This window comes from Odocoileus virginianus, chromosome 3 (genome assembly GCF_023699985.2).
Source record: "Odocoileus virginianus isolate 20LAN1187 ecotype Illinois chromosome 3, Ovbor_1.2, whole genome shotgun sequence".
NCBI classification, from domain to species: Eukaryota; Metazoa; Chordata; class Mammalia; order Artiodactyla; family Cervidae; genus Odocoileus; species Odocoileus virginianus.
Window position 1 is genome coordinate 50,335,205 of NC_069676.1, and position 27,118 is coordinate 50,362,322.

The 27,118-nt window shown below is 43.2% G+C and overlaps 1 protein-coding gene and 1 non-coding gene across 15 annotated transcripts in view; one reads left to right on the forward strand and one right to left on the reverse strand.

The window, feature by feature from the left end:
- Window positions 1–27,118, forward strand: part of ARHGAP26 (Rho GTPase activating protein 26) — a 548,614-nt gene that overhangs the window by 102,700 nt on the left and 418,796 nt on the right. The window lies entirely within an intron of this gene.
- On the reverse strand, window positions 4,157–4,228 carry TRNAW-CCA (transfer RNA tryptophan (anticodon CCA)). Its single transcript has one exon. It is a non-coding gene; the product is annotated as a tRNA-Trp (tRNA).

The following is a 27,118-nucleotide window of genomic DNA, read 5'->3' on the forward strand; positions in this document are numbered from 1 at the left end:
CACGGCCGGAGACGAGCTGTAGTGTGTGGTGGGGGACATGGGGCTAAGTGTCCTTGCTAAATTATTTCCATGGGACCTACAGGTGGAGACACCTACCAGGTGGAGGGAAAAACAGGTCAGGGGCCCCAGAGAGAGGGCGGGGTACTGCTGTGGGTTTGGGTCTCACCAGGTGCTGTTAGAGGCCCAAGCAGTCCATTGAAATCACTGGGAGTCTGAGACTCACCCCAGAGATTCTAATGTAATTTGTCTGGGTTGCGACTTGTGCCTGGGGAATTTTAAAAGTGCCCCAGGTACTGCTAATGTGCAGCACAGTTGGAGAACCACTGGCATGGAGTGAGAGGCGAGCGGAGGCCGAAATTGTGGGCAGAATCAGCATTCAGCAGAAGAGGTGGGTGGAATAGGGATGGAGAGATTTGTTCTGATTAAGTATGAGGTGTGTCTTCCTGGGCAGTGTGGGTGAGGGCTTGCCTAAGCCTTTGAATTTTGCCCTTTGAAACCAGAGAAAGCAGTTTAAGTATGAGGGTGATACATATCCACCATCCAATATTATTGTGAGGATTAAATGAGATTATCATGGGTATCGTGACTAGCGGGGTGAGCAGGCCCGTGGTAAGTCCTCTGTAATTGGAATGTCACTACTGTCATTTCTAGTTTTGTCTCTGGAAGGAGCCGTTAGAGCAGGTCAAGGAATGATGGGGAATGGGCTCCAAAGGGTACAGGTTCTCCCGCTTCAGAACATCTCAGCATGTGGCTCCACGCCTGGGATCAAAGTGTCCCATGAGCCTGGGGAGGCCGGGGAGCCCCTGAAGGGAAGCCCCCTGCTCATACCCAGTCATAGGGCACACGTTTACCCACAGTGGGTCCTGTCAGCGTTAAGTCATTTGGGATCAGAGCCTGTGATTATATTGCATGTTTTTTGTTTAAAAACCTAGAAGAAGCATAACGAGCTGACTGAGCTGTTGTTGCACTGCTGGTGGGGGGAACTCTGTCTCTGGGAGAGACACAGAGGGACTGGCTGATGGCTCTGGAGGACGAGGTTGTGCACCAAACCCAGAGGGAACTGGGGTGCCTCAGAGGTGCCTTTGGATAACTCAGTTCTGGCAACAGCTCCTCCTTATCTCTCTTCTGATCTCAGTGGGTTCTCAGCCTCCTAGGCAGGACTGGGTGACAGAGCAGACAACAGCTACTGCTGCTGGGACCCTGGGGTATTGACCCTTGCAGCTTTCCCCTTGTGATTTGCTTCTTAAGAAATTCTGTAGACTGCTCTTCCAAAGACAGGGAAGGGGGTTTGCATTTGTATCTGACTGGTACCTTGAGATGTTGACACAAATCCTGCCCTGGGCTGGTACCCAGCAGAGCATCAGCCTCATGACTCTGACTGTGGGCAGCACGGAGACCAGGCAGGCCCTGGGGATGGGCACCTTGGCATCTGCAGCCTCGTCCAGCCCCAGCCACACCTGGAGGTGTCTGGCCTGCTGGCCAGGCTTTGGAAGCCACAGATGACTTTGCTTGCTGCCTTTTCCCAACCCTCTGACCGAAGCCACCCTGAGCTCACTGTGCAAGGTTAGCAAACCACTGTATTGTCAGCTCTGTGTAGAGCAACAAGATGGTTCTCTCTCTGGAAAGAAATTCTGTTTCTCTCTATATAGCCAGCATGTTTGGAATCAGTTCCCCAATGGGAAGCTCTGCTCGCTTAGAAAATTAGAGTGGAACTGAGCTTTTGGCCCCTGTATCTTTTGGGTTCTGTCTTTGGCTTGCTTTCCTGTCCCCTGTCTATTCTGGCTGGCATCACATCATGCTGTGATGAAAAGAGAATGCCGGCAGGGCTTGGGATTTTGCACTTGAGGTGCAGAGTTCAAGCATGAAGATGGTTATCAGCCGACAAGAACCTATATTTGGCTTGTTTTCACAAGTCGTAGTTTTGAATATTGGGGTCTCATCTTCTCCCCCTCCCCTCTAATCTGGAGAACTGAGCCCCTTAAAAAGAAGGTTGAAGTGTTTTTTGGTGGTTATCTTAAATGAGAGACTTGTGAAATGTTACGGAGGAGAAGGATGACTCATGTTTCTTACTGTGACACCTCAAGCAGTCAGATCACTGAGCTCCTCAAATGTGTTGGCATGGAGTTAAGCAATGCTGGGCAGAGACCTTGGAGGTCCTGCCTTAGGATTTTTTAAAGTAACTTATTGAGATGTAGTTCACATACCACACAGTTCACTCATTTATAATGTATAGTTCATGACTTTAAGTATGTTCACAGACTATTTCACCCATCTCCACAAGTAATTTTAGAAGGTGTTCATCCTCAAGAGAAATCCTGCACTCCTTCGGCAGCATCCCCATCTCCCCAGCTCTAGTCAGCCACTTAAGATTTTAACCCAGGGCCCAAAGTGTGGTGCTCACCTGTCTGCTTTGTCCTTAGATTGTTTTAAACTATAGATCTGTTTCCTTTAAGGAAATGGCAACCCACTTCAGTATTCTTGCCTAGAGAATCCTGTGGACAGAGGAGCCTGGTGGGCTGCCGTCTGAGGGATCACACAGAGTCGGACATAACTGAAGCGACTTAGCAGCAGCAGCAGCAGCTGTTTCCTTTGGTGCGTCCAGATAATTTGCACTTCTCCAGAATGCTGCAGTTTCAGCACCAAGGTGTTTGGATCTGGAACTCAGTTTTTCTGTATTCTGTTCACCCCCTGACAAATGTGCTAGTGTGGCAGGGACTAATTCACACTCATCCCTGAGTGCATGTATGTCTCTCGTTAGGACTTCTTTTATCCTGTCCTCTGTTTTGATCTTGCTTTGGAGAGGGTAATCTGGTGTAAATTGGGAGGCATACCCAATATCCAGTAGGTAGATGCCTTGTTTTGAGCAGAAGAGAACATTTATTTCTAGAGTGGGAAAAATTTCAGTGATACAACTGATTTGGATAGTCACGTTTGGAAGGTTTTAGCTTTATTTTAGGAATGTTGGTAAAGAAGTAAGTTTCCTGTGCTAAAATGATGGTGTCTAAGGTCTTAACATGAAAGTCCTTCTTCCCTACAAAAGACCTTGCATTGTTCTAGGAAATGCCAGCCGAGATGTAGATAACACATTTTCTATGTCTGTTTGTTTTCTCTTTCTCTCATTTGCTTCTTTCCCCTCTCTCATTCTTTCCCTGTGCCCTTCCCACATCTTGCCTTGCCAAAGGGCAAAAAAAGTGACTGATCTCTGACCTCTTGATTTTGAAAAGCAAAACTTTTTATAAATGGGAATGACCTGAAATCAATTTCCAGAGTTTCTAGGGTTATATTTAAAAAGACGTCTAGATTTGAGGTGATTATGAGTCTGTAGTACCAGGAAGAAATGTGGGCTATGAGTTGGTACTGTGTTGTAGACAGCACTGTGTAGGGTCCCATTTCCTGTTAAACTTCCTGTGTTAGGTTCCAGAGGTGAAAACTGCTCAGAACCAGAGAGGGTATAAAATGTCTGGCCCCTGGTTAGCTGTTCTGATGAGGAGCATATTTTTTTCTTCTCCTAATGGGACTTGATGCAAGCCTCATTTTTTTTTTTGTCATTGAGATGGGGGTGCTGTTAAGATTATCTTCAACAAAAATAGGTCAGTGATTTATATTTCATGAAGATAAATTTGGGGACACTGAAGGAGAGCATGTTATTTGGGTTAGTTGAACAGATCCAGATATAATTATGTATATTTATAATGCTGATTAGAGACCTAGAAACCTATTTTGGATAGGTCAGGAAACTGGGTATGACATCTCAGTCTTTACTAGTATAATCTCTGGAAATAATATATTTTGGACATAATTAAATTAGACCTAGATCAGGTGGGTTATATCTCCCTCCCTCCAGCTGAACAACCCACAAAGTTATTAAATGGCGTGATACTATGAAAATAGCAAGACGCCCCTTCAGCCTTCTTCCGAGGTGTATATCTCTTGCCTTTTTCATCACATAAGCTAATTCTTAAAAAAAAAAAAATGAAACAATCCAAAAACAAGCTTGTATTTTTTCCGATTATACCAGTGAAAGTGAAAGTGAAGTCACTCAGTTGTGTCCGACTCTTTGAGACCCCGTGGACTGTAGCCTACCAGGCTTCTCCGTCCATGGGACTCTCCAGGCAAGAATACTGGAGTGGGTTACCATTTTCTTCCCCAGGGGATCTTCCCAACCCAGGGATCGAACCCGGGTCTCCTGCATTGGAGGCAGATGCTTTAACCTCTGAGCCACCAGGGAAGCCACTTAATGCATGCCAATTAGATATAACTTAGAAATTACAGATGAATAAAAGAGGAAAATGCAAACCACACCGATAGTACTGATCAGAGATACTCATTTTGGTTTTATCATGTTTTCTACTCAGGTTATGATCATCTTTCCTTATGATTATATACTCTCTGAGATTGTTTTTAATGGTTATGTAATATTCCAGGTATGCTCTGTCAAGGCTTACTAATGGCCTACTTTTGGACAGTTAGGTGGTTTTTCTCTTTTTCATGTTCATTAACCAATCTATAATGAATGTTCTTACAGCTATGTCATCATTAGCTCCTTAGGAGTATTTACATAGGTTGCCCCATTTCTTTGCCTGTCTTTAAGATTCGGTTCTCATCTCTCTGCTTATTCCCTTCTTTTCCTACAGGTTGAGCAGAACCTTGGGGACAGAAAGTGGGTGTCTTTTTTGAGTGCCACAGAATGAAGAGTCTCATATATTGAATGCATATGATTGCATTCATTTGAACATAATAACTAGTAACATGTTTACCACCATTTAACTGTTCATTAATATGTCAGAACCTTTTATTATGTGTTTTACAAACTGTTTCATTGCACCTTCACAGTAGTATTATGAGGTATGTAGTAATATACCAATTTATAGACTAGAAAACGGAAACACAGAAAGCAAAAATAACTCATCCAAAGAAAAAGTACTAGACTCAGGGTTAGAACTTTGAGCCAATGTGGGCTGTTTTGCTCTTAACCAATGGTGGACAGTTGGCTATAATCTTAGCCTAGTCACTTAAATCTTCTGTTTCTTCCTTTGAAGTGAAGTTAAGTGAAAGTCGCTCAGTCATGTCCGACTCTTTGTGACCCCATGGACTATACAGTCCATGGAATTCTCCAGGCCAGAATACTGGAATGGGTAACCTTCCCCTTCTCCAGAGGATCTTCCCAACGCAGGGATCGAACCCAGGTCTCCCATGTTGCAGGCAGGTCTTTACCAGCTGAGCCCTGAGGAAAGCCCTTTCTTCCTTTATAAAGTAAGAATGACAGTATTTGCTTGAAAACATTGTAAGGATTAAATGAGCTAGTTGTGAACAGCATCTGGCCCCAGATCACTGCAGCTGTTGCTACTCTAATGACTATTTCACCTTTTGTAAGGTAGGAATAATATAGATACTATAAAAATAGTCTTTGTGCAGTGTCTACATTTGAATCTCTAACTTTCTCACTGGAGAAATGTGTTGGGGATTATCTCTGAAGAGTTAAACTGGGTCTCATACTCTAGTCACTAATGTTTTGATGGCTTGGTTTTATATACATCTGCTCACAAGATTCTGATGCTGACTTGTCCAAAACCATTCTAAAAGTAACACATCCCATGAGCATTGGTCCCATCCCACCCCCAGCCTCACTACCCAGAGGTGAACACCTTCACTTTCTTGTGCAGGCAGCTGAATTCTAACAGGGAATTCTTCCTTGAGTCTAACCTCAAGTATCTGTTTCAGGACTGGACAAAAGTGGTGTTTTAGGTAAGTGTTGGTGTTAAGTGGAGGTCAGTGATCTCTGTCCTCTGGTCATGAATTATCCCCATTTCCAACTCCAGTTGTTTCGTTGTGCATACCCTCCTGTCTCTCCCTCCCCTCCCCTCAATCACTCCTGCCTCTCAGCAGCCATGAACACTTGGGCACTTCTAAGGAAAACGGTGCCGGTTCTCACACGGCATTCTGAGAGCATGTCTAGGCTGACTTATCTAGGGATCCAGAACAAGGCACTTTCTAGCCATAGGACCTTTCCATTGCTTAGAACACCTTTGCTACAGCTCTTCATAGGGTTGGCTTCATCTCATCTTCGGGACTCAGCCGAAGTTTCCCTCAAAGAGTCCTCCCCTGACCATCTGACCCTCTCCTTTATGTCATTACCCTGGTTTATAGGTAACGTGCCTGTTCCACCCTTTAAACTCCCCAGTGCATTTTTTTTTAGTTAATTTATTTTTTAATTGAAGGATAATTGCTTTGCAGAATTTTGTTTTTTTCTGTCAAACTTCAACATGAATCAGCCATAGGTATATATATATCACCTCCCTTTTGAACCTCCCTTCCATCTCCCTCCCCATTCCACCCCTCTAGGTTGATACAGAGCCCCTGTTCTGTGAAAAATGCCATTGGTAATTTGATAGAGGTCGCACTGAATCTGTAGATTGCATTTGGTAGTATAGTTATTTTCACAATATTGATTCTTCCTACCTAGGAACATGGAATATCTCTCCATCTATTTATGTCATCTTTGATTTCTTTCATCAATGTTTTATTATTTTCTGTGTGCTGTTCTTTTGTCTCTTAGGCAAGTTTATTCCTACGTATTTAATTCTTTTTGTTGCAGTGGTGAGTGGGATTGATTCCTTAATTTCTGTTTCTGATTTTTCATTGTTAGTATATAGAAATGCAAGTGATTTCTGTGTATTGATTTTGTATCCTGCAAGTTTCCTGAATTTACTGATTCAGTTCGGTTCAGTTGCTCAGTCGTGTCTGATTCTTTGCGACCCCATGGACTGCAGCATGCCAGGCTTCCCTGTCCATCACCAATTCCCAGAGCATAGTCAAACTCATGTCCATCGAGTCAGTGATGCCATGCAGCCGTCTCATCCTCTGTCGTCTCCTTCTCCTGCCTTCAATCTTTCCCACCATCAGGGTCTTTTCCAGTGAGTCAGTTCTTCCCATCAGGTGGCCAAAGTATTGGAGTTTCAGATTCAGCATCCGTCCTTCCGGTGAATATTCAGGACTGATTTCCTTTAGGATGGACTGGTTGGATCTCCTTGCAGTCCAAGGGACTCTCAAGAGTCTTCTCCAACACCACAGTTCAAAAGCATCAATTCTTCTGTGCTCAGCTTTCACTGATTACCTCTAGTAATTTTCTGATACTGTCTTTAGGGTTTTCTCTGTATAGTATCATGTCATCTGCAAATAGTGAGAGCTTTACTTCTTTTCTGATCTGGATTCCTTTTATTTCTTTTTATTCTCCGATTGCTGTAGCTAGGACTTCCAAATCTATGTTGAATAATAGTGGTGAAAATGGACACCCTTGTCTTGTTCCTGATCTTAGGGGGAATGTTTTCAGTTTTTCACCATTGAGAATAATGTTTTCTCTAGGCTTATCATATGTGGGCTTTACTGTGTTGAGGTAGATTCTTTCTGTGCCCATTTTTTGAAGAGTTTTAATCATAAATGGGTGCTGAATTTTGTCAAAGGCTTTTTCTGCATCTATTATCATATAGTTTTTATCTTTGAATTTGTTAATGAGGTATATCACATTGATTGACTTATATCCCTGGAATAAACCCAAGTTGATCATGGTGTATGAGCTTTTTGATGTGTTGCTGAATTCTGTTTGCCAAAATTTTGTTGAGGATTTTTGCATCTATGGTGATCAGTGATATTGGCCTGTAGTTTTCTTTTTTGTATTGTCTTTGTCTGGTTTTGGTGTAGGGTGATGGTGGCCTCATAGAGTGAACTTGGAAGTGTTCCTTCCTTTGCAATTTTTGGAAAGAGTTTTAGAAGGATAGGCATTAGCTCCCCAGTGCATGTTGAATGAATTATGTCAAGTGTCCCTTCAGAGAGCCCAACTCATCCACTTGACTTTGTGTTCTAAAAGTCACTCTTAAGTGCTTATGGCCTCAGGTATCCCTTGGTTCTCTTTAGATTTTATTTTATTTAAAGATTCTTTCTTGGGCAGATTCAATGTTACTGCTCTGATGGGGTGGCAGTCCAGTCTACTTTTGTGGTAGCACAGGAAATGATGATGGTTTAGAAAAGGCAAGAGTCAGATCAAAGAGCCTTCACCAGCTACCTCCTTGCTGCCCATCCCTTTGCTGTGTTTGCCCTTTCTCTCTTAGATCTTTCTCACCTCTTTATTTTTATGCTTGTCATATTTTATCTTTATTTTATGTTTATCACGCAGAGGAAAGGGAAGAGAAGTCTGACGTTCTAAAATCTGTGTAAGTAGTTGGCTGGGCTAGTTAATGACTTGACTCCTTTCATAATCTTCACACCTAGAAGAAAGTGACTTACAACTGACTCTTAAATCAATAAGGCTGTTTGCTTAATTTTTTTTTTCTTTAAAAAGAGAGATTTGAATATTAGGGTGTTCTCCTCCATACCTCTCATTTAAAGGTGTTAAATTTTGGATTTCCCTGGTGGCTCAGTGGTAAAGAATCTCCTTCCAGTGCAGGAGACACCAGTTTGAGCCCTGGTCCAGGAAGATCCCGTAAGCTGCCGAGCGACTAAAGTCTGTGTGCCACAACTACTGGGCCAGTACGCTAGAGCCTTGGAGCCACAGCTACTGAGCCCATGTGCTTAGAGCCTGTGCTTTGCAGCAGGAGAAACCACCACCATGAGAAGACTGTGCCCCACAACGAAAAGGAGCCCCTGCTTGCTGTAATGAGACAAAGACTGCATGCTGCAACCAAGAGCCAGAGTAGACATCAGTAAATAAATAAATCTTAAATAAAACTGTTAAGTTTTAATGATCATTTTAAAGTAACACAAATGGAAAAGGCATCCTTGATAAGCCTCATAATCATAAAAGGCTTATTTTTCATTTTCCTCTAAAAAGATTTAAAAAATATTTCTTTTATTCATATTGCAGGCTGTATGTTGCTGACATTGTTTCCAGCTGGAACCAGTGTCCTTCCAAAGGATACACACCACTCCCCCAAGGCATAATGTCTGTACAAAATTTTTTCCTGAAACCTAGTAGTAATTTTTTTTTAAACAAGATTTAATATCAGTTATTTGGGTATTTTCATGTGGACAGATGGGTGTTAACAATGATCAGCCAACTAAAGACAGTGCTTCCCATACAGCCCCTTGCTTTTTAGGACTACTGTCTTGCTAAATAGAATTTGAGCACAAGTGTGAGTTTCTTGTCCCTGTCTCTCTTGGGCTCTGTCTCTGTGTTGTGTGGAAAGCCGTTGTCCTTAGTTAGATATTTAATTTAGGAGCGGGAAGAGAGAGAAGGAGCAGCGTCACGTCTTTGTGCACACAGATGCCCTGATTGGAGACATCTAAGCACTGGAGACTCACTGACCCACACTTTCCCTACCCCCCTGCAGTGTACTGACCGTGCAGGGATCGGCTGCCACAGTTACTTCTAAAATGTGTTGCCAAATGCAGAAATCTCCGTCCCCACTGATTTCTTAGTTGTTGGAGAGGAACTCATGACCTAGAGTCGCATAGCACAGTGGCCGAGCTTTCAGCACCCAGATCCTTGGAGGTGTCCTCAGAGTATACAGGGTCAAGGAAGATTCCATAAAATCCTGAACCTGAAACACAAACTGGCCCATTTTTTCCTGAGTGTGCACCATGCCCTCTGCTCCCTGCTGGTTTCTACTATCTTCATAAATAGTATTAGAGTTCTTTCCATGTCAGAAGCTGTTCTCTGTTCTTCTGACAAGCTGTTTTTGAAAGTGTTTTTAATCTATTTTGAGGAGACATCCACAGCTTACATTCATTGAAGGCGAAGGTTCGAGGGCAGTGTGGGAGAACCCCTAAAGACAGCAGGTGCTCTGTGGGCTGGATTTGGCCAGTTTTGTAGAACAGCACGAACCCACCCCTGCCCAGGAGTCACGGGGCATAAACAGGACATGCTGCGTGACCTGGAGGTCTGACATTCGTTCCTCTGCTTGTCCACGGGAATGACCAGGCTGAGGCTTGTTGCCAAGCAACCCTGGACATAATAGAAGCAAGAGAATAGAAGCAAGAGAACTCGCCCACTGACTGTTAAATTCCCTTTGCCTTTTTTCTCTGTTTTCCCTTGGAGGCTTGAGGGATACTGGTTTTGGGTGGGAGGAGATCAAGTACACTAATTTGAAAGACTGATTGTGAGAGTCTTACTGTTTTAACCCCACTGGTCTCAGCTCTAGTCAGATAACTGAGCCTTAAATGAGAACGATCATTCTCAGGGATCCCCACATTCCCGGAGCAGTTGGGAGAAGAGAGGTGAGCTTCCTCTAGTGTCTGCATGGACGTGGTCTGTTGGTCTGGACCTTTGCTGACTGTGAAGGCAGCTTTTGTTATCACTAGCCTCTCGGTCGGTTTTCAGAAAGTACATGGTGGACATGACGATTCCATTCTGACTGTGCCAGACAGGCCACTTTCTGTTGCGAAGGAGTGAAGACACAGTCCAAGCCACTTAGAACAGAGAATTGATTGTGGTGTGGAACTGGAAAGGCCAGAGATGTTCTGAGTTCTCACTATACCGGTCCTGTGGCTAACACAGTGTCTGCAGGCCCCAGTTTTTGCATCTCTCCATGCTGCTTTTCTGTAGGTTGGTGCCATTTTCAGACAGCCTCTTCCCTTATGTTGGCAAGACAATCTGTGGCCAGGAGTTTGAACCAAAGCCCTGAGTGTGATTCTGTTTGGCTTTTTATTGAATCATGTGCACATCCTTGAGATAATCCTTGAAGCTTGCCTGACCAGAGCCCAGAGTGGAGTCAACAGCATATGAAATGCATGTTCTGAGTGTAAGGGAGGAATGGTCTCCCAGAGGAATGTTAAGGTGCTATAAATACAGAAGAAGGGGGGATAGCTGCCTGGCAGCCAAGGCAACCAGATTCCTCCACTGGCCTGGTTAGATTGAACAGGGTCATCCAGGGAAGAGAAAGGGTTATGCCTCTCAGATACCTCATAGTTCTTGGACACATTTGGGTGAGTTGATTTGGGATACGAGACTTATTTTTAAGTGAGGTAACCTGCAGATTCGGATTTGGGGGAATGAGACAGTTTAGAAGCCTTGAGGACCACTAGGATTGGGCTGATGGTGGGCAACCTGAGAATAGTGTTTAGGAGCCTAGTAAGCTGGGGGTGGGGTGTCTGGTGGGTAGGAGGGTGAGAGGGGACTGTCCCTGTTGGGATAAATTTTAAAAAATACAAAATGCTGTATGAGAATTGTTAATGCAGCAGATCCATAACCCCAAGCCACTGATTAGCTTGCAGCCCAACCAATATGAGAACGAGTTCTCCATCTTTCAGAGCCTGTTTCCCCTAATGACACTTAAAATTTGGGAAACATAATACATCCTGGAGTGTTTGAACCTGCTGGTGGCCAGTGTAGCAGGTTAGACTACCAGGGTCAGCAAACTTTTTCTGTAAAGAGCCAGATAATAAATGTTTTAGGCTTCATGGGCCATGTAGAGTCTCTGTCACATATTCTTTCTTAGGCTTTTTTTTTTTTTTTTTAAAGAAGCCATTTAGTAGTGTAAAAACCCATCATAGCCCAAGGACCACAGTTTGCTGAGTGCCAGTATGGGTTGTGGAATCAGGTGGTCCTGGGTTCATGTTCTGTCTCTGTGGGCAATTTAACATCTCAGAGACTCAGTTGTCCCAGTTTTCTCATATGTAAAAATGAGTCTGGTAAAAGTACCCACCTCATTGGGTTATTGTGGGGATGGCTCAGAAAGTATTGGCTCCTTGGAATCGTGATGTTGACCCCTTAGACCACTGCATAGTATATGTACTCTGAGGGGAAGATGGGGTTGAGGTCTAAGAGTTTTTGTAATTTCCATTCTTCTTCCTCTTTTTTTATGCTCACTTTTTCTCTGCTCTGGACAAGTCTACCAGCTTTTGGGAACTTGGTGCCAATCTCAGTTTCATTTCTGGTCTGTTCAGGAAGTGACCCACATTTTAATCCATATTTGGCAGTAACCGAAATAAATTGGCTTGGTTCATTGTCAAAATGCAGAATGTGTACTTGTTTTCCTTCCAGCCTGAAACTCCCTCCTTATCTACTTTTTCACTACATTCCATTTCATCAGCCATCATGACCTCTTATTAAAGCTGGGAAGAGAATTGTCTTTTTCTGTTTTATCAGAGAGAATGTTAGAATTGTGGATTTTTGTTTGTTGAACTTGGTGGATAGATGTCAGCCTATTACCTGCACTTACTTGTACAGGCAAATTGTGATGGAATGGATAGAAATCACATGACTTTCCAAATCCTTAGTATCCTGCAAGCACGCACCTTCAAGTCTTTGCTCCGTTGACGTTCCTCAGTGAGATCTAAGCTGGCCACCCCCTCCCATCCTCCTTCTTGTTCTACTTTTTTCTGTAGTGCGTTTCTCATTCTAACATCCTATATAATTTATTTATTATGGTTTCTTTTTTGTCTGTCCCTACTAGAATGAAAACTCTGCAACGCCAAGTATGTTTGTCTTGGTTCACTTCTGTACTTCCTATGTTTTAAATGGCATCTGGTACATAAATATTTGTTGAATGAATGAATGCCTTGATTCCTATATCAGAATGTTTACATCCTGTTCTCTCTTGCCTAGAAATCCATGAGACGGGTTTGAATATTGACCCTACCACAAATTGCCTGTGTCTTTGAGCAAATCGTTTAATCCCTCAGGACTATAGTTTTCTTATCTTTAAAATAAGGGGTTAGAGTAAATGATTACTAAAGTTCCTACTAGGTCTGTAGTTCTGTGATTATAATCTCTGGTTAAAAGAGACGATGTACTACTATTAAAATTGCCACAGATATTTCCTAAAAACAGCTTGGATTTCATTGGTGGGCAAAGTGGATTTAAAGAGACTCAGAAAACATTTTTAGAGGTACCTTCTGCCTTCCCTAAAACAGTTCTCAAGTATTATAGTCTGGTTGCATTCAAGAGCCCTTCCGCTAGCCCTTTTAGGAGAAAGCGCACATGTCTTGATAGTGCTTTCTGAGCCTCCGTACTCCGGCCCCTGCCTGCGGCTCCAGCTACACATTATCTTCCTGTCTATACTCTGTGTTTTGGTCCTCCTGAATTTATTTTGGTTCCTCCAATGGAAGATGGGTTCAGCCCACTGAGTGTTTCTCTTCTTCTACCTGGTTTCCCTGGTGCCTTCCTCATCTCTGTTTGGCCGGTGCCTAAACATACTTTGAGTCTCAACACACAGTGGGTATGGATTTAGGAGGGATTGGCAGTGAGGTTTCAGTTCTACCAGGAACCTCACTAGCTAAAGTGGAGACCAAAAAAGGCTTGAGTTTGCTCAGGAACCATCACTAGCCTGGGTTAGCTGGAGCATCTATGCAACAAGTATGCCAGGGTTTGGGGGATTAGACTGGAGGGGTTTGGTGCCACAGTGAAGAGACTGTCTTCATTTAGTGGGTACTGGGAAACCAGTGCAAGTTTTGTGAGTAGCACTGTGACATAATCAAAGCTTTATGAACTGAATAGCACAGATGAACCTCTAAGAGCATTGAAAACATAATTTCCCTAATCCCTAAAAGCATACTTGGAGGGTTAAATGCTAGGGTTCCTGTTTTGCAATTGGGAAAAAAGCTGGGACACGTAATGATTAAAGGACTTATTTTAGGCGTCACAGAAAAGCAGTGATTGAGCCATCAAGTGTCTTTATAATTAGATAGCATTGTGATCTGCAAGATTGATGAGTGTTGTAAGTGACTTCGTTCATTTTTCAAAGTGGATAACAGAGTGAGTAGTTGTGTGAGTTTTAAGATTATCTCTCAAAGATGACTGACTCATAGATGCTTCTGGAAGCTTTGGCAGAAGCTTGGATTCTGTTTAGGTGTGTTAACCAGATCCTTTGAGGGTGGGTAAAGGATGCTTCTTTGTATCATAGCTATTGTCACCCTGTGTGGTTGTTATATGTGCAGATTTAGCAAAGTCAAGGAGCAGAAATGCCAGTTTCCTCTCCTGGCTGGTTTAGGAAGAGTTTTTTTCACAGCAGGTGTTGTCTGTGATTCCATTTTACTTAAGATTTAAGGGAGTTATTGGGCTTTTCAGCTTCATTACAGACTATGTTTAAAGCTGTGTTTAAAAGACTTCAGTGGTATAAATTGATGATCTTCAAAGACTAGTTCCCCCTCTGTATTGGAGCAGTGCTTTTCAACCTTTAATGGGCATCCAAGTTGCCTGGGGCCTTGTTGAAATCAGGTTCTGATAGGGGGCTTGGAGCTGTGTCTTTCTCACAAGTTCCCAGTTGATTATTGGTGCTGTCGAGTTGCAAGGAAAAGGCCTGGATCTCCTTTCACCTGAACTTTCTTCCTTTCCCCTGTGCCCTAGTCTTTCTACTTCTTGGTGTCTCAGATACTTGTCTTCTTCAGTGGCTGCTTGTATTTGCCACCAAGACTCATTGTTTAGCTTGTAGCCAGAATGATCTTTGCAAAGTGAAAATCTGAGCATGTTAACATACTGTTGAAGTCCCTTTAGTGGACCCCAGTGTATACCTTCGTATCCTAGTCTGGCCCATTTGCCAGTCTGGTTTCATCTTGCACCATCTTTGTATTTTCCAGCTTCGAGGCCTCTCTTCTGCTCTCTTTGATGCTCACGCGGCTCCCATCACAGGGCTTTGGCACACATGGTTCCCTCTGATGCTGCACTCCTCTGCCTCCCTTCCCCTAACTACTACTTCAGATCTCAGCTCAAGTACTACTTGCTCTGAAAACTGCTCCAGGCTTCCCTGTTCCGTGACCTTCTGCCCTGCCCTCTTCTGCCACTGCTTGTCCCCTCTGGTCTCTAGCTGGGGTCCAGAAGCAAGGAATTGGGAGATTTAGCTGGGAGCTTGCTGGATATTGTGTTCCAATAATCCACTCAGTTCAAGGGTCATGCATCATTTTAGGAAGTTGTAGATTGCTCAAGAGCTTTCAAAAGCTGTCTGCCTGGAAGGGTGGTGATGGTGAAAGTGTTCTTCGTAGTGTGAAGGAGGAAGAGGAAGGGCACAGCTTCCACTTGAAACCAAATCATGTCATCTAAAGTCTGTTTTCAGCGCTTTTATTGGTGTCCATGCACTTGGTGAAATGGTCCTGTGTGTCTCTCTTTCTTCCCCACTGCTTCTCCTTTTTTCTATTGTTCTTAAAATTACAGAAACTGTATTACAGAAAGAAGTTGCCTAGCTCAGGCATATAGGACATGTGGCTGAGCTGAGAGAAGAATCCAGGTGGGATTGCTGCTGGGCTTCGTCATCTGCCGAGCTGGACTGCTGTGCATGTGGGGGTTCCCTTTAAAGCCCAGCAGGCCTTTGACAGCTTTCTGGGCCTGCACACAGCCCTGTTGAGGTGAGGCTCTTCCTTCCCAATCTGGAACGTCTTGAAGGGATGCCCAAAAGCATTCTGTGGCAAACCTAACAAACTTTGGTAACATGGTCACCTTTTCTGCTGTGTCACAGCTCTTACACCAGTGACTGTTACCATGAGTAACAACTGTGATACTGTGTGTGGTGTGTGTGTGTGTGTGTGTGTGTGTGTGTGTGTGTGTGTGTGTTTTGAGGTAAGAGCTGTCATCTATTATCCCATTAAATTTTTTTTTATTTGGATATACTTTTTTAAAGTTTACTTTCCATTTACAGTTACTGCAAAATATTGGTTATATTCCCCGTGTTGTACAATAACATCCTTGAGCCTATCTTATGTCTAAGAATTTGTGTCTCCCACTCCCCCACCCCTATGTCACCCCCGCCCCGGTAGCCAGTGCTTTGTTCTCTATATCTGTGAGTTGGCTGCTATTTTGTTATGTTCACTAGTTGGTTGTAATTTTTAGATTCCACATATAGGCAGTATCATTCAGTAGCTTTCTCTGACTGACCTATTTTGCTTAGGATACTGCCCTACAAATCCATTCATGTTGCTGCAGCAACATGGTAGAATTTCATTCTTTGTTACAGCTCAGTAGTACTCCATTGTACATAATGTGCCACATCTTCTTTATCCATTCATTGTTGATGGACAGCAACTATGGGTTTCTTACAGGCATATTTTAATTTTCTCCTTCTCTCCCTTTGGAGGTTTGTCCTCTGCATTTTGGGATCTTCTCATAACTTATTATGATTTAGACTGAAAAGTACACTTAGATTCTAAGCTTCAGGAGGACAGGCTCTGGGGCTGTATCCTTTGTTGTTCACACAGTGACTGGCATATAATAGCTGCTCCACAAATGGTCCTAAGGAGGAACTTAGTAATTTGCAATATGGTGAGACACCCCAGCCTCATCCTTCCCACACCAATCTGATCCTTCAGCAGCCCTGCCAGTGATGATTTGAGGCTGGGAATGTTTATCCCTGTGAATTCCTGCAGAGGCCTTGTTCTGCCGGTTGTGGGGAAGGACATGAGCTGCGTGGTTGTAATTGGCCTCACGGCTGCTCACTGACCTGCTTGACCCGTTGGCCTGATGCAGTGTGGTGCACAGTGTTAAATGAGCGCTCCATCGGAACAGAGGTACAGGGAGTAGCTTGTTCTCCTGCTGTCCTTGAATGCAAGCTCTGAAAGGAGCCATGCTTACGTTGCTGTTGTCTGTCGTGGCTATCCAGAAAGCATTGGCTGTAGAATAAATAACTATAAAAAACACAGACTAAGTGGATGAATGATGAATATATTTGTCCTGACTTAAATGTTGGGGTGCAGAGCTGGGGAGGACCAGAAAGATACATACATTCCTTGTGACTCATTGGAATCCCCTTTCCCTGCCTTTTCTTGGGCTTCTGTTCCATTAAACTACCTTTAGAAGGCCAAGCTGTTTTCTTTTTTCTTGTCTAATCCCATTATTTGTGCTTCATTGATAGACCTGGTGGTGGTTGTTCAGTGATTTCCCAGCTTTCTGCAGTCCTTCTTGGGAACCCAGCAGCGTGTTTCCAGTGTTCATGTGTGCTGTGAGCCTCCTAGTCACATGGCATCTGTCTGTAAGCGGGAGGGTCTTGGCATCAAGGTGGGAGGAAAGCAGGAGCAGTGGCAGAGTAGATTGAAATGATGTCAGGCTCATGTCTTGTTTCAGTCTAAGCAACTGTCTAGGGAATTCCCTGGTGGTCCAGTGGTTAGAATTCGGTGCTTTTACTGCAAAGACCTGGGTTCAGTCCCTGATTGGGAAACCACACAGCACAGCCCAAAAAAAAAAAAAAAAAAGAAGAAGTAGTTTCCAAACCTCCCCTTCCTATGAGGAATATAAGGGCACAGACGGGCTCCAGGCGGAGCGTGTGTGTGTGTGTGTGTGTATGTACAGTTCGGTCGTCAGCTCACAGTAGGTGCTGTTTCCTATGCTGGAGGCACCTTTAATTGTGTGGCTTAGTTGGTTGGGGCACAGGCTGATAGCTTTTTCTTTCTTTTTAAAATTGTTTTCTGACTTTGGTTCTTTTCTTTGGTCTTGAGTTGGAGAATTTCCACAAGAACCTTTGCCTCATGTCTTGCACACCATCCAGTTCTATCTCCTGTCTTTCCAAGTTAACCTTTGTGCTCCAGGTACTGTGCTGGGGAATAGTGACAGTCATAACTAACATGCATCGATGACGCCCTGTGCAGCAGACCTTTCTGTACATCCTACACACACTCTCAGTAAACCCTCAAAACAACCCTAGAAGGTAGTGATATTATCACCCTTGCCACTGTCTTTGTTTCATAAGTGAGGAAAGCTGTGAGATCCCCTTGGAAAGATATTAGATGCCCCCTTTTGATAAAAACAGACAAAACAAACTAAGCATCCCTTTTAGAGAAAGGACTGTATGTCTTGCCTGATTCACAGGCATATTTTCTAGACTGCCTGCTAAGGTGTAAGATTTAGTAGAGGATTTTTTTTTTCCTTTTTTCTTTTTTAGAATTGTTACCAAGGAGATATATTGCCTCTGAAAGGCAAATATGATGACGAATTCCCCCTGCTTTTGGCTACTCCTGTGTTTGAAGATTGTCACCATACCCAACTATTTTCCTTATGGAGAATAAGGATGAAAGGCCTTGTCCTGAACTCTTGTGGTTAGAGTAACCCACACGTCTCAGGGAAACACTGTGTTCTTTAAAAATGAATGAAATCCATGCCATTCATGCTTATTTGTAATGCCAGCCTTTGGTTAGAGTATCCGTATAAGCAGTTGCCTTCAATCTGGTGAGACTAGAGTGGGCGTGGGTCAGATTCAGTAACCTTGGAGAAAGTGGATAAAAACTAGACTGAAAAGAAGAACATCAAAGAGTATCTGTTCCCTCTTAAACCCCTGGCAGCTCTAGAGGCTGTAAGCATTGAGATGAGAAACACTCTTCTGTGGTATCTTCTATTAGAATAAAGCATTTGTTTATGACAGCTGTCCAGGGAATTTTCTTTTTTACAGTAATGGCTACCATTTTCTCATTGTGGCCCAGTCCCATGATCACTGGCGATATAGGAGATAAATGGATATGATGAGTTGTCACTTTTCAGATTTCATTTTGATTCTAGCCTTATTTTCAGTGTATCCTTTAACAGAGCTATACCCCATCAAAATGATTTAACTTGTTTAAGGTTTGGTTACCGTTTGTTTTTTCTGTCCTTAATTTTAGTGGAAAGGCTCATGAGAATTGAAATTGCTGAGGTCTGGTATAGAATGGAAGAGAGGAAAAGCAATTATATTTACCAGTTGAAGTGGTTCTAGAGTGTTTTATGGTTTGAAGTTTCTCAGTTTTATTGATGGAGAAGTAGATATTGGAAAGCATTTTTTTTTTTAACAGCCTTATTGAGATGTAATTCACTTACCAGAGCATTGGAAATGTCGAGTTAGCTCAGGGACACCTGAATAGATTGTAGGCTGAGTCTGGGACTCTGGTGAGAGGCCCCAAGATGAAATAAATTTTAGGTTCAAATTGGGAGGCCCAAATTTGAGTTTGATTCTACCTCTCCTAAGCCTCAGTTTCCTCACTCGTAATACAGAGATAATAGTACATGTGCCTACCGTGTAGGGCTAGTTTGAGGATTCAGTGAGCTAATATTGCTTAAAAGGTGCTTAATACTGTGCTGGTTACAACCACAATAAATAGTGGCTGGTATACACTCCCCTTAATCTAGCTTCATACACAGACTCTCACTAACCTTGGGAACTTTATCTTTCTGGCCTGCATAGTTTTACTGTGGTTAAAGAACAGTTAATCAAAGATGCATTTTCTTGTGTCGGGGAAATAAGATCTGATAGAGTGCCTGAAGAGCTATGGACGGAGGTTCATAACACTGTATAGGAGGCAATGATCAAAACCATCCCCATGAAGAAGAAGAAATGCAAAAAGGCAAAATGGTTGTCTGAAGAGGCTTTACAAAGAGCTGAGAAAGAAGAGAAGCGTAAGGCAAAGGAGAAAAGGAAGGACATATCCATCTGAATGCAGAGTTCCAAAGACTGGCAATAAGAGATAAGAAAGCCTTTCTAAGTGATCATTGCAAAGAAATAGAGAAAAACAATAGAATGGGAAAGACTAGAGATCTCTTCAAGAAAATCAGAGATACCAAGGGAATATTTCATGCAAAGATGGGAAAAATTAAGGACAGAAACTGTACCTAATAGAAGCAGATGATATTAAGATGTGGCAAGAATATACAGAACAACTATACAAAAAAGATCTTAATGACCCAGATAACCACGATGGTGTGATCACTCACCTAGAGCCAGACATTTTCGAGTGTGAAGTCAACTGGGCCTTAGGAAGCATTGCTAGGAGCAAAGCTAGTGGAGGTGATTGAATTCCAGCTGAGCTGTTTCGAAAGATGATGCTGTGAAAGTGCTGCACTCAATATGTCAGCAAACTTGGAAAGCTCAGCAGTGGCCACAGGACTGGAAAAGGTCCGTTTTTATTCCAATCCCAGAGAAAGGCAATGCCAAAGAATGCTCAAACTACCACACAATTGCACTCATCTCACATGCTAGGAAACTAATGCTCAAAATTCTCTAAGTGAGGCTTCAACAGTACATGAACTGAGAATTTCCAGATGTTCAAGCTGGATTTAGAAAAGGCAGAGGAACCAGAGATCAAATTGCCAGTATTCATTGGGGATCATAGAAAAAGCAAGAGAATTCCAGAGAAGCATCTGCTTCATTGACTACACTAAAGCCTTTGACTGTGTGGATCATAACAAACTGGAAAATTCTTCAAGAGATGGACATGCCGGACCACCTTACCTGCCTCCTGAGAAATCTGTGTTGCAGGTCAAGAAGCAACAGTTAGAATTGAACATAGAACAACGGGACTGGTTCCAAATTGGGAAGGAGTACGTCAAGGCTGTATATTGTCACCGTGCTTATTTAACTTATGCTCAGAGTACATCATGCAAAATGCCAGGCTGGATGAATCACAAGCTGGAATCAAGATTGCCAGGAAACATATCAACAATCTCAGATACACAGATGATACCACTCTAATGGCAGAAAGTGAAGAGGAACTGAAGAGCCTCTTGTTGAGGGTGAAAGAGGAGAGTGAAAAAGCTGGCTTAAAACTCAACATTCAGAAAATTAAGATTATGGCATCAGAAAACTAACTTCATAGCAAATAGATGAGAAAAAAGTAGAAACAGTGACAGATTTTATTGGGTTCCAAAATCACTGCTGATGGTAACTGCAGCTATGAAATTAAAAGATGCTTGCTCCTTGGAAGAAAAGCTATAACAAACCTAGTCTGTATATTAAAAAGCACAGACATTACTCTGCTGACAAAGGTGTGTCTAGTCAAACTATGGTTCCTCCAGTAGTCATGGATGGATATGACAATTGGACCATAAAAAAAACTGAGCATTGAACAATTGGTGCTTTTCAACTGTGGTGTTGGAGAAGACTCTTGAGAGTCCTTTGGACAGCAAGGAGATCAAACCAGTCAATCCTAAAGGAAATTAGTCCTGAATGTTCATTGGAAGGACTGATGCTGAAGCTCCAATACTTTGACCACCTGGTGTGAAGAGAGGACTCATTAGAAAAGACCCTGATGCTGGGAAAGATTGATGGCAGGAGAAGAAGGGGACGACAGAGGATGAGATGGTTGGATGGGATCATTGACTTGATGGACATGAGTTTGAGCAAGCTCCAGTAGTTGATGATGGACAGGGAAGCCTGGTGTGCTGCAGTACATGGGGTTGCCAAGAGTCAGACACGACTGAGCAACTGAACTGACTTTGGTACCAATTTAATCTTGGGTTACAAGATAAAGCATTGGATGCCCAGTTAAAATGGTATTTCAGATAAACAATGAAAATTTTGTAGTGTCAATCAGTTCCTAAATGTTTGTTTACCTTAACTTTAACTGGTTGTCTTATATTTTTATTTGTGAAATCTGACCACCCTAATTTAATCCCAGTTTCCCGTTTGGAATCATGGGCTAACTTTATGAGTACTACAAATGAGGAACTTTGAGTAGAATGTAAGGATAGGATTTTGTTTGCTTCTCCCCTGCTGCCCGCATCCTTTGTAGTTGCCAGTAGAAACCTGGCCTTTCCCTAATAGACACAACATCCACTAAAACACTGGTTGCGTAGCAGCCAAACATCTTTGTTGAGAAATAAGCCAGAAGGAACTGTCTCTGATGGCACTTCCTCTGCTGCATGGTATTGCTGAGCTTGTGGTGAGGAGACATTGGGAATGACATCGTAACAGTCCTGCAGTGATGTTCGTTATTTACCTTGGAGGAACCTGGGGGTCTGCAGGCAGACACTGCAGTGGCATCCAGGAAACTGTGCTGTCAGGCTTCAGGAGCTGTTTGGAAGCATTCCCTGTGCAGGACTCCAGCAATGAGCATCCTTTGTCTGCAGGTCTAGGGAGCACACGAATACAAAAGAAAAATCCCAGTCCTTGATAGCTGAGGAATGAGCAGTTTCATAGACAGATAGGAGCAGCAAGTACCAGTAGTTGCTGTAATTCGCTGAGCCCTTCCTTGGTGACTTTGCCTCAACGCTGGTCGGGGCGTTCCATGCATTGTCCTAGTAATCCTCACAGCAGCTCTAGGAGCTGGATCCTACGATCATCTCCGTTTTCCACCTGAGGAAATTGAAGCTTCCCATACGGGATGGAGCCTGGAGCCACACTTAGGTTGGTCTGACTTAAAAGCCTCTGGCCTTGGGACTTAGTTGGTGGTCCAGTGGTTAAGACTCTGTGCTTCCAGTGCAGGGGGCATGGGTTCAACTGCTGGTTGGGGAAGTTTCACATGAAAAAAGAAATGTCTGTTCTCTTCTGTCTCCTGCATCAAAAATTGCGTGTATATAGGTTGAATCACGTGAAATTACCACTTTTATACCAACCATTTTTGACCTACAGAAATGACAGTTTCATATAGTTCAACCAAATCCAAAGAGTTGATGATAAACGTACACACACACACACACACACACATATGTAACACAATTCATTGTTATATAACTAATATACATAACTTGTTGAGGCTGACAGGCGCAAATGAAATGTGTAGACCTGGTTCAGGTTACCAGGAGGCTTCTGGGAAATTAGTTTTCATTCATTCACTCATTCACTCACCCCCTCACTCTGTGGCTCACTGAGAATCTCACTAAAAAATTCTGCCAAGCATCATATTAAGCATAGAATTGAGCAAGTTTTTAAAAATATAATGAAAAATTTTCCTCTTGCACATTTGTAGTCAATCCTGCACGCACCCCTAGGCAACCACTCATCTGTTTCTGTATGCTGGCTGTTTGGACATTTCATAAGAATGGAGTCATGCTCATACATTATGTGGTATTTGTGACTGGTTTCTTTCATTCAGCATCCAGTTTTCAGGTTCATCCTGTGTTGTAGTATGTATCACTAGTCCATTCCCTTGTACAGATGGACACCATTTTGTTTTTCCATTCACCAGTTCATAGATACTTGGATCATTCCTGTTGTTTGACTGTTAATGTATATTGCTACTATGAACATTCTCTACTTTGTGTGGCATTGTTTTCATTTCTCTCAGATAGGCTGGGTCATATGGTAATTTCTCCTTAAGGAGCAGATTTCTGAGGAAGGAGAGTGAAAAATGGGTTTACATGAAGGCTCAAAAGTGGAAATGAGGTTTGGATTAGACAGCAAGGCAATGATGACCTGGAGTAAAATGTCAGAACCCAGAAAGGTTAGCTGGACATATTTTAAAGTAAGAGAGTTAGGAAGGGCAGCTGGAGTTGGCTAGAAAGATCCTGGTGTCCGTGGAGGCTAATACCGCTTCTCTTTGCACACTTGGCAGAGTGGGCAAAAGCCTTCTCTTGCCCTTGCTGTTTTTGGACATAGGTATTGGAATTCATTTTATAATCTTATTGCAGTGATAGTCCTTTATAGGAAAGTAGTGTCTCCTCCTCAAAATCCCAGTCCCACAATTTTTGCTGAGGAAAATGCAGACTATATATTGGGGTTTTTCACAAAGCTAAATTATCTTATTCTGAGAGTGTATCTGTATTATTTTGGAATAGTTAAGACTGTTCTTTTTATATTCAGTGATGGTGATAAAATTTTTTATAATGGTTGTGCTTCAAGTAATGTTACTGGCACCCAAATGTGTGTGTGCCTGCCTCCTTGCAATTCTTGTTTAGTTTAAGTTGGTTGTTGAAATCCCCAAATCTGGGAACAACTTTTCCAGAGAAGGTTTTGGGAAGGAGGCTGTTGGCATCCATAGTAGCCCCTTGTGTTTTGCCTCCTTCCTGATTTTCTTACATAATTGTGGATTGTGGGCATCTGGAGTGATGCCTGGGTAAGACCAAAATAAAAGATTAGTGAAACCAAGAAAGGACTCTCCCAAGCACGTCACCCGCTTCCTTCCTTAGCCATCTGACTCTGTAAATATATGCAATCGCTTTGGTAGGGTAAGGAAGCCAGGCTAAGCTCAGGTTGGATTTCTTAGGCATGTTTGAGGCTACCCAACAGTTGATTCTCTTCAGGGCAGGAGTTGTTTTCTTTGGATCTTCTGCTGAGGCTGGAGGCTCTGCAGAAACAGTACTGTGGTGAGGACTCTGGCACAGAACAGCAGCCCTGGGTCCTGAGGGTGTGAGGGAAGCCCCTAGTCTTGCTCTCCAGTGCCTGTTCTCTTGACTGGGGTTTGGGAGTGGAATTTTTCTGTAACATGATCCTGAAGTACACGTAGCCATTTTTTCCAACTAACCACAACAATACTGTTGGTGCTTTGCATGAAATTGTAAGAATGAAATGCGCTGATCCGTGCACTGTGCTCAGTGCTCTCAGGCATGGTGTAATTTGACACTAGCAACAATTGTGTTAAAGAGGCACAGTTATTCCATTTTTGTGTGAAACAACTTCAGGTCAGGGACGATTAGTAATTTTTTCGTTTAACTTGCCACTGAATGAGACGCAGAGTCAGGAGTCAAACCTCGCCTGTTCTCTTAAAAACCCGAGCTCCTCAGTTCAGCAGTTTCTACTCGAAATCTCATTTCCAGAGACCAGTCTCACTTTGATCCCCCTTCACTGTGGGGGTCTTGTGTGTGAAAAGGTTGCTGAAGATGGCTGCTGTGGGCGGTGCTTAGCAAGTTCTCCCTGGGGCAGCCCACACAGCTCTGGTGTGTCTGATAACACTCTGTTTGCTGCCCCTTTGTCTATAGACAGCTCTATTGATTCAGCCTTGGGAAGTCTTTGCCCTGGCTGCCCTCCTCACCCCTTTTGTTGATACATCCCCAGAACATTCAAGTTCACACCCAAGTTGCAGCCCTGGCTCCTGGGGCTGAGGACAGGATGTGAGCACCTGCCTTGGTGCTCATAGGCATCTGCTGGGTCACATGCAAGTGGCTTCCCCCTTGCCTGACCTTGGGAACTAGGGACTTCTTATCAACTGTCTTCATGCAGCTCTTTCAGGCCATAGTTTAAATACTTTGCCATTTCCTAGTGAGGAGGAAGGTGGCTAGAAAATGAGAAATCGCAAAGTTCTATCCATTTCTCTTCTATTTTTAAGAATGTTGTAATTTAGGAGAACACTAGACTGAACAACAGTTGAATCTCTTTTCTGCTTGTTCTACTTTAGCCCTATAGTTTGAGGTGGTGAAATCCCATCCATCTAAGTGGTATCAGATTTTGCTTAGTGGTTCTTAAATTATTTCTTCCTTCCCTTTCTGCCCCCTTGCCGCTTAACGTTTGCTTTAGTTTTTATGCTCAATAGCCTGTAAGATATGACTGATCTTACTAAGTTTTGGCAAAATGGACTGACCAAGGCATGCAGTGGTTGAGTTGTATAGGGTCTGGTGAGAATTGGACCTCAGAATTAGGTCTTTGATTGCCAGACCAGCTGCTTTCCTGTCACCACTTTGTGGGACAGACGAGCCATTGACAGTGAGTTCCAAGGACCTAACAGAAACAGAGGCACTTAGCTGGTGGTTACAAGCTGTTTAGAGTATGGTCCATCAGTTTGGGACCAGGGGTGAGCTCCCAGATAGATCAGCCAGCTCCATGCAGAAAGGAAAGCTCTTCTATCCCTGCAGAGGGTACCCTGGCCACTATTAACTTCTGGAGGTTTCTGCCCCAGAAAAGAGTTGCCAAGCAGCTTTTCTTAGCATGAATGAGTTAGAACATATGTTTTATCCATATATGGCACATTGCTTATTAAGCTGTGTCCTTGTACTTGTCTCGTTCTCTGGCACTTTGCCCATCAGTTAGTTGCCCTATTATAAGATAAGTGCCTGTATGACCGGGTGTTCCGCTTTTAAGTCAAGAACTTTGACTTTAATCAGAAATTTACAGTTTGCTTTTCAGAGAACTTAGTTGAGTGCAATTACATGACATAGCAGTGTTAAGTTTTGCAGTGTATCAATAGAAACATTAAAAGGAGGTCCTGTAAAATATGCAGGACTTCAAAATATTCAAAAAGTGTCCTTTTTGAATGGTCTTATTTGTGTGTTTCATCAGCCTGTGTTAGACATTTTTATAACTCAAGTAATCCATGTTCATCGTAAAATGATTAGAAAATTCAGATAAGCAAAGAGAGAAAGAGCAAAAGGAAAGGAGAAACATATATACACTCTAAATAGAAGTCCCTTGAGAGAAACCAGGATGTGAAGGACTTTGAACTTTTTGAAAGGAGGAGTTGAGTCCATTGGTGCAAGTCATCATTCTCAGAATCGTTCTTCTCTTCCTTGGTCCAGGGAGCAAGACCTGGAGTTGGAGTGTCTGAGCATGCCCTGGAGAAAGTCAGGGTTGCTTTCGGTTTGCTGCATTCTGCTATAATGCCAGATAGTTCAGGCATCAAAGGTTCTGCTGTTAATTTACCACCTGCTCTGGGTGGCTGTGAAAAGGAAGAAGTATCCTTTTTGGGGTCTCCTATTTATACAGTTGCTAATTCTCACAAAGAAAGGGGAGAGATAATCTTACAGTTACACTTCTTCACTTCCTCCTCCCTTCACTGCCGTGGCCATCCATCCATTCAGACATTGATTGATACATAGATTGATTGATTGACTCATCTATTTATTTAATACCTGTTTACCGTGTACCTCCTGAGCACCAGCCACTGATTGCGCTCGGCTGTAGAGTCAGACAAGCCCCTGCACTCATGGAGCTCACGAACTTGTTGGAGCAGGTTGTGGTACCATTGCTTCTGTTTCAGCTTTTACTTCCATGGCCTTGAAGGCGTTCTTCTCTCCCCAAGAACTGATTGGACTCCTAGGTCTGACCTGAAGCTCAACTTGTCCTCCCACCTACAGCCGGCCTGAAACTTGACCATCCCCAACAGGGAAGGTGAGGAGGAGAAGGCCGCGTGTGGCTGGCAGGGTTCTGCTCAAAATGGGACTTTACTTTTGTCTGGGAGGAGCAGGGGAGCAGATCACAGAGGGAGGGGTTCCTGGCTTTATCAGAGAGAGAAGGCCTCATTGTGTGTTGTTGTTGGAACAGGTCCCAGAGACCTCAGTGCAATTCTTTGGACAGGGCTGAGCTCAGCTACCATGCCATAAAATAATAGCCGAAAGAACCGGTGTGGAATTCAGGGTAGTATCAAAGGGAGCTCTGTGTTGCTGCTCTCCCCAGGCAGAGGGCAGGGCTTCAGCTCCAGGTCAAGCCCTGCTGTGAACTTGGTAATATCTTAGTGAACGCGCCTGTTGTGTTTGTGTCTGTGCTTTCTCTCTCGCTCTTTTTGGTCTTTGTCTCGCTCAGTCTCTCTCTCATGTGGAGTCATTTATTAAGGGATTTGGATGGAAATGGAAAAATTTCATCTCTGTAGGTTCTCTTCT